At 41.4% G+C, this 19419-nt stretch overlaps 1 protein-coding gene across 1 annotated transcript in view; it reads right to left on the bottom strand.

Annotated features, from left to right (window-relative positions):
* Positions 1 to 19419, bottom strand: part of LOC309861740 (uncharacterized protein) — a 43572-nt gene that overhangs the window by 11899 nt on the left and 12254 nt on the right. The window contains exons 4-7 of the mRNA XM_082724932.1: positions 4979 to 5090; positions 3267 to 3350; positions 2321 to 2442; positions 1810 to 1907 (exon numbers count right to left, since the gene is read on the bottom strand). The gene's annotated coding sequence lies outside the window, so the exon portion shown is untranslated. The remainder of the gene's footprint in view (positions 1 to 1809; positions 1908 to 2320; positions 2443 to 3266; positions 3351 to 4978; positions 5091 to 19419) is intronic.

The following is a 19419-nucleotide window of genomic DNA, read 5'->3' as shown; positions in this document are numbered from 1 at the left end:
TATTCATAGGGGTGGGGGGTGCCTGGGTGGCTCAGTGGGTTAAAGCCTCTGCCTTCGGCTCAGGTCATGATCCCAGGGTCATGGGATCGAGCCCCGCATCGGGCTCTCTGCTCAGCAGGGAGCCTGCTCCCCGCCCCCCCACCATCTCTACCTGCCTCTGCCTACTTGTGATCTCTCTCTGTCAAAAAAATAAATAAAATGTTAAAAAAAAAAATATATATATATATATATATATTCATAGGGGTGGCATTTATTACAGTATCTGTTAAGGAGAAATCAAGAAGGAAGTACTACTTATCTCTTCCCCACTTATGGTAATTTCACTTTCACTTTTGAAGTCACTCAAGGTTAAAAACTGGCAGTTGTTTTTGATTCCATTCTTTTTCTTCTCCCCATAACCAGGCATTTGCCAGGTCATGAGGATCCTACCTCTGCTTTGTCTTGTAAAGTTACCTCTTCCCTAAGCCCTAGTAACTTGGTGGTGCTCAGTACTGGTTGTATACAAAAGCTGGGGAAGGTATTAGAAAAAGAAATAGAGATATCTAGATCCATCCTAGAGGTGCTAAATCATAATCCCTAGGTAGAATCCAGGCATCTGTGCTTTTTTTTTTTTTTTAATAATTGTTTTTAAAGATTTTATTTATTTGAGAGAGAGAGCACAAGAGCGTACAAGTGGGTAAGCGGCAGAAGGAGAAGCAAACTCCCTGCTGAGCAGGGAGCTTGACTCAATCCCAGGAGTCTGGGATCATGACCTGACCTGGAAGGCAGCCTCTTTATAAATATAAAAACACAACCTAGACACTTTAAATGCATCAGGAAATAGATATAAGCATGGAATAAGGAAATACAAATAAGTCAAGGAACAAAGAATTCTTTTTTTTTTTTTAAGATTTTATTTATTTATTTGACAGGCAGAGATCACAAGTAGGCAGAGAGGCAGGCAGAGAGAGAGGGGGAAGCAGGCTCTACGCTGAGCAGAGAGCCTGATGCAGGGCTCGATCCGAGGAGCCTTAGATCATGACCTGAGCCGAAGGCAGAGGCTTAACCCACTGAGCCACCCAGGTGCCCTGGAACAAAGAATTCTTAAACAAATGAGAAGTCCTAATAAGTTTGTCAGAGAAATTCAAGCAGATAGGATTAGTTATAATAAAAGAATAATCAGATACTAAGTAAGAATCCTCGGAAACTAAATACATACTTCCCAAAATGAAAATGTATATAGAAGGATGAGAAGATAAAATTAAGGAAGTTGCTGAAAATATAGTGCAAAGAATCAAAAAACCAGGTAGAAGAGCTGTAAGAAAAACAGTTGTCCTAGATATCCAAGATCTGATTACCCACATTTTCAGAAGAAGTCAGAGAAAATGGAGAAAGGAAATACAGAAAAAATAGAGAGCGTAAGGAAGCCTTGAGTTCTCAGAAAGTTTTCTGCTAAGTGATAAGTAGAATAAATGAAAAAATGCCTATATCTAGGAACAACACTGTCAAAATATAGAAAGCTTAGAATAGAAGAAATTCAAGATGAGTGAAAAGGAAATAAAAGATTGAGATTCAGGCTTTTATCTCATTTTTCTTCTTCAGTACTGGCAGAAGACAATGGAGGAATGCTGTCAGACCTTTTGATAGAAAGTGATTTTCACCAAGAATTCTATACCCAGCTTATATATCAAATAAATGTAAAAGCAGAATAAAAACATTTCCAGGAATATAAGAATTAGTGTGTTTATTTCCCAGGTATTCTGTCTTTAAAAGATGCTGGAGCATGAGGGAATATGTTAGGGACAAAGAGATTGAGAAACAGTCTCTCACCTAGTATTGCAGTGCAGGCAGTCTCAGCGATAACTGCTCCACAGGCCTGGAGTGCAGTTGGTTCAGAGGCTGGAGGGGTAGCAGGGACTGGAAATCTCCTAGAAAAAGAAGTCTTCATTGACCAGGTAGTATGAGAATTTTGGAAGAAATTATGGGAGATAATGAAAAAAAAAAAAGAGAAGGACAATTAAAAACTTTATGAAAAACAGAGTATAGAAAAAGACATGTAATCATGACTATACTACATTCTGCCATGAAGAATATTCATATAGTCTTAGTAATACCAGTTTTTTTTTTATTTCAGTGTTAAACCTGTAGACAAACTCCAGTTGAGATATATATGAATATTATCAATCCCAGTATGATTTAAAAGGGTAATACTCAGAGGACAGAATTTGACAGATAAAAAGAGAAAGAAAGAAAGAGAGGAGAATGACAGGGAGCATATATCCTCTTTTAACAAATAGATATTCATATTGTCTGTCACTGATTTAAAAAATATCTGGGGCACCTGAGTGGCTCAGTTGTTGAGAGGTCCTGGGATCGAGCCCCACATTCGGCTCCCTGATCAGTGGGAAGCCTGTTTCTCCGTCTCCCACTCCCACTGCTTGTGTTCCCTCTCTCACTCTGTCTCTGTCAAATAAATAAATAAAATCTTTAAAAAAGTCCTCTATTTAAAAAAAAAAATCTCCTGAGGCTTAAATATTTTACTTAAATTCTTAGGTGCATTTCAGAAGGCTAAATCTTCACCTATCAATGGATAAGATAGCTCCGGGTGTGTAATATGCAGTTGATAAGTGTCACTTTTTTATCTTGATCAGAAACATTCAAGAGGGGCACCTGGGCAGTGCAGTTGGTTAAGTGTCGGACTCTTGGTTTTGGCTCAGGTTCTGATCTCAGGGTTGCGAGACTGAGTCCCCAGTAAGGCTCATGCTCAGCATGGAGTCTACTTAAGACTTTTTCTGCCTCTCCCTGCAGCCTTCTCCCCGTGCTCACCTGGGCAAGCCCTCTCTCTCTCAAATAAATAAATCTTAAAAAAAAAAAATTAAAGAATTATATTTAAGGGGCACCTGGGTGTCTCATTAGGTTAAGGGTTTGACTCTTGATTTAGGCAGAGGTCATGATCTGATGGTTACAGGATGGAGCTCCCCTTCTGGCTCAGATGCTCAGTCAGGAGTCTACTTGGGTGGGCCTGCTCTTTCCCTCTCTGTCTCTCTGAAATAAGTAAATCTTTTAAAAAAAAAATTTAAGTAGAAAGTCCTCACTATGACACTCATGATTCACTATAATTTCAAAACAACCACTTTTTTGGGTTTACTCTTCCTTATATGCTTCCTACTCTAGCCAAATGAAACCATATCCACCATGCAACCACTGGCAGAAGATAAAATTAAGGAAATTAATGTGAAGGGAGATTGAGGAGAATAGGGAGTATGGATTTTGAGAAGCTGATATACCTTGATCACATTAAATTTTTTCAGTGGAGTTCAAAAGACAACATTTTCGTGTTGGCCAGGATGAAGGCTTTAGGCTAATCTTTGCTTGAAAAGAAAAAAATCAAACTTAGTCTGGCATCATAGGGACTTTCTTTTTGCCAATTAGCCCCCTGGTAAAATAGCTCTAATGAGAAACTTTGGAGTACTTTCCTTTAATCTCCTTAATAATGCAAATATCATGAAAACCACAATGAGGAATTGGAGGCAACATAAAGATGATTATTGGTGTCCACAAGCAGCATAACAAAAGTGATTCTCTCTTGTGCGCCCCCTGGCAATTTGGGTGGCTCAGAAGGGAAGAATGACTCAGTTTGAAGTACAGGGCATAATGATAGCTGGTAAATTCAATTGAAAAAACAAACTGAAAAGGCCTTTGCTATATTTCAAGAGTCCTGTTTGTCATGGATGCAGATTATAGTCAGGTTGTTTTAGTGGGGTGGCTGTGGGCAATATGTGTTTTCCCCATCAATAATTTCATAACAGTCAGGCTCCTTTGTTATAAGCAATAGAAACCAACTGGGGCAAACTCTTGGCTCCATTAAAATAACTAACACTAAATTATAATAAATAATAAGAAATAGTCTAAAATGGTAAGTTAAAAATAAACATTAAAAATGTTAGACTTTGAAACTAATGAAAACCATTTGGAAAGACACTGGGTAGCTCTGAGAACAAAAGAAGTTAAATAAGTGGGACTTGGGGAGGACAGCAGCTAGGGTTACTGTGATATTCTCAGTGGACAGACTGACACATCTGGTTAGTGTCTTCCAGCATGACTACTGAAATGACTGCTTCAGCCACTCTCTGCATTTTTGGGACTCACCCAGATTTAGATGTGCAGGACAGAAATTAAAGAGTCATGTGTTTCACCCTTGGGAGGAAGGGGGAAGGGAAACTGGTTGATGTCCTGTACTAAAATGCTAGTGAGTATGATGAGAGTTTTCTTTAGAGGAAAGAGGGAGAACCAATGCTGGGCTAACAGAAACAAATGTCTGCTACAGTCAAGAGCTTTTAAAAAGACATTACTATCTTGGAGCTGCCTCTCTGGTCCTATTCTTATCTCTTCCTGATGTTTTAAGGATTCCCTTCATTTTCTTACCCTGATCCCAAGATATTACCAGTTTGCCTCTCATTGTGGTTATAGTTTAAGCTGTAATTTTTTTTTTTTTAAATTTTAGGGCTTTTATGGTAATATCACGGTAGAATTTTGTCTTAACCAGTACCACTGATAGAACAAATGGTTCTATCTATCTTGATTTTGGTGGACTACTAGCCTCCAGAACTTGTGGAAGAAAATTTCTGTTGTAAGTCACCTAGTTTGTGGACCTCTGCTCTGGCAGCTCCAGGAAACTAACTCATGCCCACTTCCTGTTTCCTCTTTTTTAAATTCCATCAGCCTCAGATTGTTACCATTACTACAAACCAGTAGTTCCAATATTATTTTATATACACAAAATCACCTGGGAGATCTTGCTAAATTGTTAATTCTAATATGGTAGTTCTGGTGGAGCCTGAGAGTCTGCATTTCTTAGAAGTTTCCAGGTGATGTCCATGTTTCTGGTTCAAAGACCATACTTGGAGAAAAGTCAGCAAGGAGAGGTCTCTTGTCAGATATGTGTCACATCTAGGTTTTCTGCCACAATGCTAACAGGGATAAAGTGGGGGAAACTTACCCAATGAGATGAAAAGAAAATGGTAAACAAGTAAAATATCCCAGGGAAGAAGAATAGGGAAATTTTCAAAATAGATTCCTAGATTATTCTCCAATCTCCCAACAGCTCCTGTCTAAAAACAAACAAACAAAAAAATAGAAAACAAAGGTTTCAAATTCGTTTTCTAAAGACATACATTTAGCAGTATAATACTAAGTTGGTATCCTATGTAGTCACTTTTCATTTTATTTTTTCAGTTGTGATTTCAAAAGGAAACAGTGCAGGCAGAGATGAGTGGGCACCATAAAAGAACAATACAAGCCAATTATCATGAAATTAATGAAATTTCTCTTGTACTTGGGAAGAGGGGTCGTTTGCTAAGGTCCAGAGACCTAACTTTTCAGAGATTTTCAAATTGCCAGTTCTTAGGTCTCATCTTCAGAGATGATGTTTCTTTAGGCATGAGGTGTGGTCCAGGAATTAGTGTTAAAGGGCTCTGTAGCTAATTCTGATGCAAAGTCAGGTTTAGGAAATAACAGGTCTGTAATAAAATTTACTCCGTAGGTACTACATTTCATTGCATAGCCAAATGTCTAATTAAAAAGGAAAAGAATGTATCTGTATTAATATACAGTTAAGCAAAATTGTATGTAAAACCAGTTTTAGAAATTGGGTTGCCTAGTATCAGAACTTCAAAATCAACTTTAGAATAAGGTGTTCTCCACTGTGAGAATGTTCCCCAGCATCTTCACAGGATAATGTCTCACACTGTCATCCTCTGGCTAGTAGTTTTTGAACTTCAGCGTACATAGGCATCTCTGATGGGCTGCTCATTGAAATAGATTTCCAGGGACACCTGGGTGGCTCAATTGCTTAAACATCTGCCTTAGGCTCAGGTCATGATCCCAGGGTCCTGAGATCCTGTCCTCCATCAGGCTCCTTGCTCAGTGCGGAGCCTGCTTGGAGCCTGCTTCTCCCTCTGCCTGCCACTCATCCTGCTTGTGCTCACACTTTCTCTCTCTCACTTTTTCACAAATGAATGAATAAAAATCTTTCCAAATAACCCTCAAGCAAACAAATGGTTTCCAGTCTGTAGTTTGGAGCAGGGGTCTAAGAACCTGCACTGTGGCCACATCCCCCCAGCCACTCTCCATCCATGGTCCAAGAGCTGCAGTTGGAGAAATTGTGCTGTACGGTTGCTTTCCTTGTGGAATCCTGGAGAGGAAGAATAATAAGTATGACTGCTCAAGAGTCTGCATTTTTAAGTCTGTCCTGGTACCTTGCAGAGATGATAGTGACAGATGAAACTGAGCAGGGCATCTAATCAGCAACTGAGATGGCTCATAGTAACGTCTTTATGAAGCGTTCCCTGGTTTTTACAGTAAGTCACTCAAGCCCACACATCATGCCAAGTTCCAACCTGATTTGCGTCACTGCCCTTGTGGGTTTGTGCCAAGACTAGTTACCAAACATATTGAAAAGATAACCTAAGAAAATGTGGGATAAAAATAAGATGCAGGCTTAGGACGACAGGAGCAAACTCTGAGCGGAGGTCATCTTTAAGTCACCGAGGAAGGACGATCTATGTTAGGGATATGCTCCAACAGGCCTTTGATGAAAGAATTTGATTAGTGGGCCATTGAGCTCTTAAAGTCAAAGAAAACAAAGCTAGTCACTTCCCTGCTTTGGTCGGGATTCAAAGGCGGTAAAGTCGGCCCCGCTGCTCTGCCGAAATCGCAGGGACTGGCCTGGAGAGCAGGAAAGGGCTCGCGGAGCAGGCGGCGGCGAGGACAGGCAAGCGGGAGCCGCTGACGGGGAAATCCACTGGCAGCGAGCGCGGTGAGTCAGCGCTGAGTCACGCTGGGCGCTACGTGCCGGCCCAGGCGGCGCGGCCCGGATCCCGACCCGCAGCCCGGCAGTCAGCCGAGCCTGCGGCTTCCTGGAAGACCCTCCCCGCTCCGTGAGTGGCGTCAGCTCCCCCGCCCCGCAGGGCCCCAGCCGCTGCACACTTGCCTGGGAGCACGGCCTCCTCTCCCCAGCCTGGTGACAACCAGGATTGCGCAGGGCGGGGGAGGGGGGGTGTCACGTGTGACAGTTGGTTACAGAGTTGCGTCGGATGCTTCAATCCCATGTGTTTCCTCAAAACTGAGCTTCCAGTTGCTCTTGCCTTTTTTCCGTGTCTGTTAGGCTTTTCGTTTCTTTCTTTCTTTCCTTTTTTACCCCCCTGGTAGGGGAGTGACACGCAGATCTTTTTATAGTTTCCAGTATTTGAAACGAAGCACAGGAAGAATGGATTAATAAGCCATGTGTTGAAAATTATGCATCAAGTCATCACACTGCTTTGGGGTCTAAAATTATTATAATGTGGTTCCAGTTGTAGCTTTGAATGCTGGGTAACTGGGGGTGGGGGGGAGTTGTATTAACTCTGTTCTGATTTGCCTCTTGTTAGTTAACAATACAAAGCAAACCTCCAGATTCTTGCAGTTGTGTCCAGTCACCTTTCCTTACAATTATTCTAAACACTGGAAACATGTTCTTTAATCATGAGTTGTGGGTTACCAAAGAATAGGGGAGCCACGTCTTTGTGGGCCTTGTACCTTAACGAATACCCAGTTGTCCTGAGGTACAAAGGATACTTTGTTGGTCTTACTTACAAAATATTAAGGGTAAGGCTCCTATCTTTGCTGAACAGCGATAGCAGGTGGTATGTCATGAAGTGTGGCTAGTTAGTGAGATGGTCCTGGTATAGGTGGGGTAATTCTGATTTTGAGGCTGACTTTCAAGACCGAGTCAGATGGTGTCTTTAGAGTTGTGCCAGCTGTTGCCAGTTGTTCTGCTTCAGGAGAATTATATCCCTCTTCATCCCTGTGTTTGTGTGAGATGATGCAAGACATTTGAGAGTTCCTGTATTTTGACAGCTTTTCTTGGAGAGGAGGAGGCTGAAGGAATTAGAGGTTGCACTGACCCACCAAAGTTACAGAGAAGCATGGCTGCCCTATTTTTTGTAAGAAGGGAAAAGCGACCAATCAAATAAAACAAGGAAACATGAAAATAATTGCTGAGAGGCCAGAAAAGCAAAATGAGTTCTATAGAGCAAAAATGGAACCTAATACACTTGAACTGTTGATAACTAGAAACAGAAAATGGATATGGCAGAATATTCCTGTATAAAATATTTAAAAGCTTAGCTAATTGTGTACATCACTTGATGTTAAAAAATATGCTTGATTCTGATGTGCTTTATTAGCTGATGCATATTGATACTGCTTTGGCACTTTATAGGTTCAAAGTTGAGTTTGAAACCCAGGTTCCTTTATAATAGTGTGAACTTGGGCTAGTTTCTTAGCTTCACTAGGCCTCAGTTTCCTCCTCTGTGAAAAGGAGATTATAATTATTATAATTACTAAATCCATGCAGGCAGGATTAGAAGAGATGATGCCTGTAAAAGGTTTAGCGTAATGCCAGGCACATTTGAAAAAAATCCCTCAGTAAATGAAATATTGTATCCTGTTGTCACTTGTTATTGAACTTGATTGATTAGGTCACAAGGATATAGTATTTTGTCCAGATCACAGCACTAATAAAAGCTTTGGGAATATGTATTACAGACACATTGGTTCACTGACCTTGGGCAAGAGCGTTTGGTAAGATTGTAAAACTTCTGGACAAGTATTTAGTGGCCTTTGATTATGAGAGGAAAGCTGGAAGAGAAATAAGGGAAGTTGAAATCAAGGGAATGCCTGTAATCATCAGTTGGCCAGATAAATGGTAAGTGATGTAAAGTAGCTAGGCAAGAGCTCTTTTCTTCTGTCATCAGAGAGAGCAAGTTAACAAGAGGATAGCAGTCACTAGATGGAGAGAATATAACATTTGTCCTTTAATACATAGAGAAATTCCCTCGCCATGTAGTAATATGTTAGTTATTTTTTAAAAGATTTTATTTATTTATTTGACACACAGAGAGAGATAACAAGTAGGCAGAGAAGCAGGCAGGGAGAGAGAGGGAAGCAGAGTCCCCACTGAGCAGAGAGCCTGAGGCAGGGCGGTGCTCGATTCCAGGACCCTGAGATCACGACCTGAGCTGAAGGCCGAGGCGCTTAACCCACTGAGCCACACAGGTTTCCCAATTTGTTAGTTTCTGAAAACAAATTTGTTTCTTTCCAGATGTGAAGCCAATGAGCTTAGCGGTTAGTGACCAATCTCCCTTCAGCCTTTCCAAGCACCTCTGAGTCCCCTTCTCATAAAAGGTAATAGTCATTCTCTTGCAATAATGGTATATTTCTTTTAGAATTGCCCCCCAAATACAGCAACTGCTTTGTAAACACCTGTAGTCTCCTGTTTACAGACTCCAGGGTGAATGCTATCACTAAAGCAGCTGCTTCTGTGAGACTTACTTGCTATAATGGCTTTCCATTTATTTCCTTTTGTAAATCCATTCACTAATCTCTGAAATTTTCAGTAGGAGTTTCTGGAGGCTGAAAAATGAACAAAGCAGACCAAGCCTGATCATGGAGGTTATGTTCTGGTAGGGAAAACAAACATTTAAAAAGTTAAGCAACGAGAAAATTTTGCTATGTATTTCTAAAGAAGTGGTAAGTGCTAGAAAAGAAAACTCCTAAGGTACAATCTGAGAGAATAGCAGAGGGGATTTGTTTACATAGTTAGATCAAAGAAAGCCTCTCTACCTAGGTAACATTTAAGCTGAAGTGTGAAAGGTAAGCAGGTTGCACAAAATGGGGGAGTAATGTTTCAAGCAAAGGGCAGAGCAAGCACAGAGACCTTGAGTTGGGAAGCACCTTGGCTGTTTCAAAGAACAGCAAGCCAAGGAGGGGATGGGTCGCCTGACATGAAGTCTGAAGAATAAGGAAGCCACATCCTGCAGAGCCTTGAAGGCTGAAACAAACAGTTTGGATTATATGCTTAGTAAAATTGGCGGTCACTGACACGTTTTCAGCTGGGGCTTCCATGGTAAGATTTGTGGAAAACTGCTGTGTGGAGAATGTGTCGCAGGGGACAGGAATGGAATGGGGGCACCTGTAGCGTAGGTACAACAATGGGTAATGAAGGCTGATACTGGGATGGGTGACTATCTGTGGAAAAAAAGAGAAAGGGGAGGAATCTGAGAAATATGCTGGAGGTAGAAGAGCCAGAATGAGCTGATAGATTGGAGTGAGAGTCAAGAGCATGCAAGCTCAAAGATGACATCTCTGCCTTTCTGGCTGTTGAACTTCGGGGAGTCAGAAGTACTTGGTGCTTTCCTGGCCAGTATTTAAAGTCAGGAGTTCAAGACTCGTGTGTTAACATGTGTGCAAACACACATACACACACACGTGAAAACACCCACTGCCATTTGTAGAAATAGAACACACTGAGAAGACAAGGTCAGAATAAGAAATGATTGAGTGAGTGCATTTCGCTGAATGCCCCCGCACTTAATGGTGCCCTTTTCTACCTCTGTACTTTACATGCTTTGCAAGAAACGTGATGTCCTTCCCTCTCCTCTCTGTGTATTCCAATCCAGTTTAATCTTCATAGAGGAAAAGTGCCATTTTCTCTGTGAAGCCAACCACTGACAGGTCAAAATGGAGCTCACTGTCTGTAGGACCTTATAATGTGTGTTCACAGCCCATGTCCAACTCTTAGAACACTTGTGGCTATCCCAGTAGTTTACATGTCTCATAAATGTCTCTCCAACTCAACTGTAAACGCTTTTGAGACCAGAGACAGATTCTCATATGCCCATTATAACACCCACGCTCTCCGGCAGCATGCCCTGAACACAGAAGGGCCTCAACAAACAGCAGTGTAATTACTGGTGATTTTACATGGACAGTAACTTGATCACCTAGTTTAATAGTCCATATATTTAGTAAATAGGAGATTAGGTCACAAAGAGATAGACTCTGACTACAGCACAGAACTCATAAAAGCTTTGGAAATATGTATCACAAGCATGTGGGTTCAGTGACCTTGGACAAGATCCTTGATGTCTGGGTCTCCATTTCTCAAGTAAAAAATGAAGAGCTTTATGCCTCATGATCTCAAAAGTTCTTGCACCGTTTCTTTTTTAAAACCAGAGTTACTGAGTATTGTTAAGAACCAGTTACTGAACTAATAATTAAAAGTAAGCACTGTGGACATCCTTTTATTTAATTTTTGTAGCAACAACTTCATGAGGTGAGGTAGTGTTATTTCTCTTTCATAGATAAGGAAACTAAGATACAAGAAGTTGAAGTAATTTGCCCAAGGGTACTCAACTAACAAGCCCCAGAATAGAACTGGATTGGAATGCAGGCCTGTCCTGCAAAGCCTGAGATCTTAATCACATCGCTACTCTGCCTCATTTCTACATCCTTCATTTGTACAGAGAGGCCATGAATGAAGAAAGTTAGATATTTTGCCCAGAACTTGATATCTAGGAATTTAGGTAGAGGTAGGTCTGGATTCCAATATCAGCTCTCTTTCCCTTATGATAATGCTATAAGTGTCTATTTTATCAAAGAATATTCAGGATGGGCTTGTTCTAGCTTATTTCAATGAGTATACAGTACCAGAAAGAATTCAGTAATGAATATAGTTGGTTGTGTTTGCTGAATAAAGAAGTGAGTTTATCTTCTTGTTTGGAAAAGTCTTGCTTTCTGTGCTTCATCAGCTTTAAGCAGAAGTCAGTGAAAAGGCAGGTACCAACAAACAGAATCATTATGCTGTACACCTGAAACTAATATAAACACTATATGTCAGCTATGTCTAAAACAACATACACACCACAGATGGCTTCCTTATTTTATCAAGCTAACAGTTCGCATGAGATTACCCATGAATGTGGGGATAGAGAGAACATTTCCTAATAGATAGTGCTCTGATTCAGAGATCTGTGATAGTCCACAGAGTAACAGACTTTGAAAATTTTTTCCTCTTAAAAAAAATATTCATCTTTAAAAGTTGGATACAGGGGCACCTGGGTGGCTCAGTCATTAAGCATCTGCCTTAACGGGTCATTGGGTCATGATCCCAGGGTCCTGGGATGGAGCCCCGTATCAGGCTCCCTGCTAGATGGGAAGCCTGCTTCTCTCTCCCACTCCCCTGCTGTGTTCCCTCTCTAGCTATATCTCTCTCTGTGTTAAAAAGTAAATCTCAAAAAAATAAATAAAAGTTGAATACAGAAAGTTTAAACCTAACAAGAACATGAAAACCTCTGCCATTGTGATTAGTAATGTGATGATACAAGGCTTCATTAAACCTTACTTATTACTCACTGATTATTAAAAACTTTCTAGCTATAATACGCCAATACCTCCACATCTATTGGTGAAACAATAGGAGAAACAATATAGGAGAAACAATAAACACCATGGGGCCAATTCTAATGTGTAAGAGCAACTACTGGGAGACTTCTGAGATGGAAGAGGTTTTACTTCTGAGAGTAGTACTGTCCATCTCTCTGCTATGAACTCCTTGACAATTAATACTTAACCCAGTGTTGACTACTGTTCTCATCCTCCAGAAATTACCCCGTTCTTGGCTGCTGTTCACAACTTGTTACCTGCCTACCACTTTGTGATGTAAGGAGGAAAAATAGCTTTTACTTCACTTCTAAGTTCTCAGCTGGGGACCTGTAACAAAAGAGTGAGGAAGAGAAAACCATACACATTTATTTATTATAAGCTTCATGTGACTTGGGAACCTTCATAAGGAAATGATCAGGCCTGAAGACATCAGACCTGGGTGATTTTAGGTTAGGTTTGACAAAGGATGGAAGGTCATGGGAAAATGGGATAGGACAAAAAGGAGCATGAGCTTTGTGTGGTAAATTGGGGGAAACAGCAAGACCTGTTCATTGGGATTCCTCTCCCCTTCTTGAAGATAAAGATCTTTCCTCTGGGGATGAGGAGGTCATCCTTCACAGAGGGTTTTATGACCTGCCTTAGGGGAAGGTCAGAGAGTCCTTCCTACATGTGCTGTTTTTCAAATTCAACATGCCTCAATGTCCTGTTTTGGGATAGTGTGTCCTGAACTTTGTCAGTATTTAAGACCGGTAGTCTACAATTTAGGAGACCACAGTTAGTTTCACAATCAAATGGCCAAAAAAAGCGGGGGAGGGCAAGTACCTGATAAAAATTCCAGTAACATAATTGTGGAAATATACTTGGGTACGAGAGGTGGCAGTTGTTAGAATATATGAAACAGTCTTTGTAGGCAGTTTACTGAGAAGAGTAGAAGAATATAAAGTATATTCCTTCTCAACCAGACTGACAACATGGAAATATGACACAGTTCACTTGATTTCTATTTCCAAAACTTGACACCATGCTCTAATTCAAATTGTGATTTGAATCATCCCAGAACCAATCTGCTTTTCTTCAGACAGGGAGAATCTCTAAAGCATAGCCCACAAAATACACATGGGAATAGCCATGGACCTCTACTTGAAGGAGTTTGCAAGGTAGTTTGGGACACAAAGTCAGGAGAGGAATTCTAGGGCTTTGATTATCCTCTGTCCCTTGAATATGCCCCATGAAATGATATTGCTGGGTGCACTGTGAGGCCACACGTGGAACCCACTCAGCCTTCTTATCTCCCAGGTCTACAGTCAGTGAGGCTAGCATTAACACAATAAAGGCCTTCCCCAGAGTCCTCAGTGAGAAAGGAACAACACAGAAGGGCAGGATCTACACAGCTGGATGATGATGGTGATTATCTCAACACTAGGAATATCTAGGATATTCCTAGATCTACTCTGGGATTTTTCCACAGCCAGATGAGAGCCAAAGCTGGCTCTTTTCCCAGTAGACCAGGACTTGCTTTGAAGTCTCCTCAGCAGTTCCATCGACCCTGAGGAAACTTGAGGAATTGGCAAAAAACAATCTTTCCTGTGGCTTCAGATGTCAGTGAGTTGCCTTTAGAGTTAAAAGTGACAACTTGCAACTTTGTATGTATCTATTCCACAAGTATATACAACGTATGTTTTCCTAAGTGTGACTGGAGAATGAGTCACACAGGAACTTCTAGATACTCTGATGATGTGCTCCTATGCCAAGGGACATTTATTCTTAATAATTATAAGAAACCACAGTTCTGTTAATAAAGTATTTGCCAAATGTTGATATATATGTATGACTCTTCCACAATATAATTAGATGAAGTAAAACATCTGTGGGAGGAGGGAGGCCCAGTAATTCAGCTGACATCAGGCCAACTTAAATTTGCCTGCTTTTATCTCACCAAGTCTCTAAACTGTACACTTGGTAGGTTAGAAGCTCCTCTCTGTTGGAAAAGGTTCGTTTCAGGATCTAGGAGAAAGACTCAGAGACCAAAGTGAACGAATGAGAGGTCTGCCTCACCTTAAAATCTAGAGGCTGGTGGTGAAAATGCTCTTTTCCACTGTTTGTATTAATATAGGTAATGGTGACAGTAAACAAACTGATTCACCATCTGAATGAAACCAGTGCTGGTTACTGATAATCACAGCATTTACATAGTACTGGGTTCTTCAACAGTGCAGTCTTTAGCTTTAGATAATACCCCTTTGAGGCGAACTGGCACAGCATCATTAACCTCCTCTTAAAGATAAGTTAACTGAGTCAAGCAATTAGATGCTTTATTTGAGGCCACCCAAGAAACTGGCGAAGACTTTATGCTGTTTCTTCTGCTGAGTACAGCACAGCACGGCTGCTGCTTGTGCCTATGTGGCTGTGCTGTTTTTTCCCCAGGTGTTGCTGGGGATGGGATTTTCTGCGGGCTTTGCACTTTAATAGCTTTACTGGATAGAATTAGGATTGCCCACTCGCCCTTGAGTGACAGGTGTGGGATGCTTAGGCCAGAACTTGGTTGCTTTGTCTAGTGCAGTCTCTCAGATCAGAAGGAAGCCCCAGAGACAGTGCTGAAGGTACTGCTGCCAACCACCTCACAGGTGTTGAAGTACAGGAAATACCTGGTTGCTATATGAGGGCTATTAATAAAACCACTACAAGGCTGAATATTTGAGAGGGGACTCTGGCTGCCATGTACAAGGTAATGCTCTTTAGTGGGTGTTGCGGTGAGGCTGAGGAGTGCTGTGCCTCCGATGAGCTTGGAAAAGAGAAAACCAAACATGAAGCTTTGGGCCATGATTCTCCCACCAGAGTGAAGGGGGAGAAGGATAGGGGGCTAGGGAATAGATGTTCCCCCCAAATCTAAAGTTTAGACTTCTATCTTGGCTTAAAATGGATTTTACCTCAGATTTCCCCAAACCTCAAAGCATATATCCCTCCCTGAGAACAAAGTGGAAATGAAATAAACATAAATAGACGTGTAAAGGGGGTTAACCTTAAATAGTGCCATTAAAGACCTTTACGTGAATGTCCCCTTAGTCTCTAAGCATTTATAGTATTAGTAGTTGGGTGTGCTATACTTTGTATACAACAGGTAACTAAATCTTGCCAAGGAGAAGTGCAGGAAGACTTAGAGTCAAAAGGAGCACATGCATAATAATTATTGTTGTTATCATGATCATTTATTTTTTTCAGGGCTTCATATATTTATTCAGGGCTTACCATATGCGGTGACCTTTGTATCTCATTTAATCCTTACAACAAGCCTACAAGACACTATTTTTCCTGGTTTACTGCAGCAAAATCTTGGATCAGGAAATTTGTTCAGTCATTAAGCTATTAAGGGGACAAGACAGGATTCAGTCCCAGGTCTTTTTACCTCCAGGGTCTATATTATTATTTAAAAAAAAAAGACAGACACAAATACTTGTTTAGTGGTGCCTGGATGTCTGTGTGACTAGATAGTGGGTGTGAAAATTCCAGACATGGATCAGATATGCCTATATGTAGCTTTGTTTCTCTCTGATCTTAGCCTGGCACATGAGCCTTGCCCATGAAAAACTGCATTTTGTGCATTCAGATCTCGTTTTATTTTTTAGTAATTCTCGCTTAATGCAGAATTGCTCTTTCTCTGTCTTCTCCCCTCCTCTCTTTTCGTGCTGAGGTAGTGAAGGGAGAAAGAGTGAGGAATGTGTATCACCCTGACATCAGGTGGGAACGGAACACTTAGTCTTCTCTCATCCTCTGCCCTTGTTGGCCTTGAGGTAAAACCCCCACTGGGCCCGCTGGCCTCTGCTGCTGATGCTCCCGGTTCATAATGTGTAGGTGTCATGATCATGTGTTTATCCTCCTCATCCTACCCCAGGCCCTTTGAGCCCCCTGGCTATTCTCGGCTCCCCAAGTCAGTGCTCCTCTTGAGAAACGTGGGTTGAGAACAGTGGGCACTCTCCTTCCCTCCGTGGGGGCGGAGGCTCCCCTCAGGTCCATACACCCAGCTCCTCCCTGGTGTGCTGTGAAAAGCTTAGAGTCCAGGCTGTCTATCCTCTGAGAATAGAGGCAAAACTCCCCACAGTCTCCCTCTCCAGTCCTCCTAAGTTTTAGGGGGTTTCTCTTACCCTTACTCAGGGGACAGCACATACACCATAACTAGGTCTCCCTTTGAATCTCTCCCTTCTTCAAGCTGGGGAAATAGTAGCCATTTTATCCACTCTGTGGCTTAAAAAAGAAACTCTGTGGTGCTGTGGTTCCTTCAGCCTCTAAGTCTTAAGAAGTTTAAATCATCCTTTCTTCTCTTGTAGTATCTGCTTTCAAGACAATTTTGTCTACCTTAACCTTCTGAAAAGTTATTGAGTACTTCAGTTTATCCCTCCTACTCAGAGGCATTCCCTTCCTCTAACCTACAAGTTGATGTGGGCAAATGAGAAACGCAAGAAAGAAAAACAGGGGCGCCTGGGTGGCTCAGGTCATGATCCTGGAGTCCTGGGATCGAGTCCCGCATTGGGCTCTCAGCTCCACAGGGAGTCTGCTTCTCCCTCGGGTCTTCTCTCCTCAGGCTCTCTCTCATTCTCTCTCTCAAATAAATAAGTAAAATCTTAAAACAACAAAAACCAGTCATTATCTTAAAATAGTAACTCATTTACATACAGAGATGCAGGAGTATGAACTCTTAAGTCTTTGCAGTTGTCTTCTGTGAAAGTGGTGTCTTAACCTTAACTTTCCCTATAAATAGGGAAAGTTTTAGTCACTTTAAGTCACTTTCTTTTAGTCACTTCGCAATAATATTCTTCATGTATTACCTGATAAGGAAATGGAACTATCACACAAGGGGATACTATACTTTTAGGATTTGCAGTTACACTTTGCTTAACAGAGACGCAATTAGGATGTGTGGAAAGCACTATGTTTTGTGTGTATGTGAACAACTGATCAGGCTACCATTTTGTATATATATCATAATTGCTTTTTGTGCTCATAGCAGTGCAGGATTGAACCACAAACAAAATTTTAGCTACTGGCACATTTCATACCAATTCTGTTGCATTTAAATCACTGACATTTTCAGCTAAATAATGTATCACAAACTTATTCACATATTTCCTCGTAGCTGGTTAAAATCAGCCTGATCCTGGACTGTGTTAGCCCCCAAGACAGAAGTACCTGAGTCTTGGCTGCATGACTTGTATCGGAAAACCAGATGTTGTATGTGTCTGTGGCCAGCACCTCTGCAGCATGCCCCAGGTCCTGGATGCCACACCAGAAACCTCTCTCCCGCTATGAGATTACACAGAGTCAGCCCATGCAGTGAAGGGGGCGGGGGAAAGAAAGGCATGTTTCATTTACACCCCCTACTGCCATCCACACACTCATTTTTAATGAAGAAAGAGAACATTGAGAAACTATTTTTGTAAAAACAAACCAAAACAAAACAAAACAAAAAAGGCACAAATTCTTGGAAACACATACATACATGTTTGCATGTATTTAGAGAAAGGTCCATCAAAGCACATCAAATTATTACCATTGATTATTACCTTCCAGAGACGGGGGTTAGCAGAGGGCATTGAGGTAGACTTCTACCTTCAATTTATACAACTCTGTCCTGTCCTGATTTTTTCCCCTTAATTATTGTTTGCATTGTAATTTTAAAAACACAATTTGCGTGAAGGTAAACATCACAGTTAATCTTCTAAGGGGACAGGTTCAGGAGCACAGCTTTGGAAAGCACTGTTGGAGAAGCGTTTGGTTATGCAAAAGGAACAAGGGAGAAATAGGAGCTCTTTACTCTTAAGAAGGATGCAACAAGACATAAAGGAAAAAGGAGCCGGTGCGCTGTGGAGAAGGAGGTCTGCAGTCTGCAGGCCACAGCCTGACTTCTCAAATCCATGCCTACCCTGGCGGAGATAATAGACTCGGCACGGAAGTCACATTTTGGTTCTGTCCCAACAGCGTCTCTGCCTGGGCGCCCAGAAATCCAGGATATTAATGAAGTGGAGGCTGTGTGGCCAGCCCTGCTCTGCAGCTGGGACCCAGCCCTGGCACCCCTCCTTCTGCCATGTGCCACTCCTGGAATGCTGGGCCACTACACCCTCAAACTAACTTCTGGCTGAACTGGGGGTATCCTGGTTCCAGCAGAGAAGAGGCTTCAGTCCCAGTTTTCACACTTGAACTTTTAGTTCAAGAGCAAAAGCCAAAAACTGCAACCTACCCTGAACTCCAGCCAGGGTGTTGATCCTGCCAGGCAGTTCCTGGCTCAGTGGACCACCACCTCCTACTTTTTGGACAAAGAGGATACACCAGAGACCAACCTCCTGTGATTCAGGCCTTGCTGACAAATCACTGATCCAGCCAGACTTCTTCATTTGCTTGAGTTACTACCTGGACATGAGCTGCACACTTTGCAAATGTTAATACTCTTCTACTAGCGAGATACGGAAGAAAGACATGCAAGATTTATTTAAAAATGATGGCCCTGGGAATTAGAAGAGTTTTGCGGGGTGGGGTGGGATTTTATTTTTGGTACCATTTCTGCTCTGACAAGCTTCAAACTTTATATAATAACTTGCTACTGACATGTGATTCATCATATCATCATCACAATTCCAATGTGGTGTGTTCTTTTTCTGTACGGAAGTGTTAAATGCATAGGACTTATAATGCTGTGAGAAGGCCACAGCTGAATGGGAGAGTAATTCTTAACCTATACGGGAAAGTTGACTAGGACTTGAATGAAATAAACGTGTGTGTGGTACCCATGAATACAATGTGGTTTAGTAAAGGACAGAAAAATCTGAGAGTATTGGAAGAATACGTAGTGACAGACTACAGTCATGGTAGGAAGATTTGTCTCAGGCTTCTGGATCTGGCAACAAAACATTTGCATTTTATTGCCATATAATTTATAAATGCCACTTTATATTTAATTTCCAAATTTCCTTTAAATAATAGATTCATGTCAGGTCACTGGGCTGGCTCAGTTGGAAGAGAAATTTGACTCTTGATCTTGTAGTCGCGGTTAAGAGCTCCACGTTGGATGTAGAGATTACAAAAACAAACAAACTCATGTCCTCATTTGCTTTTAACCTTTTTTAAAAAATCAAGAGTCACAGAAAAGTTAGCTGGCTTATTACTTACCAAATAAATGCTTAATAGAGA

This window comes from Mustela nivalis (genome assembly GCF_964662115.1).
Source record: "Mustela nivalis genome assembly, chromosome: 3".
NCBI classification, from domain to species: domain Eukaryota; kingdom Metazoa; phylum Chordata; class Mammalia; order Carnivora; family Mustelidae; genus Mustela; species Mustela nivalis.
This window is presented reverse-complemented; position numbering and strand designations above follow the sequence as displayed.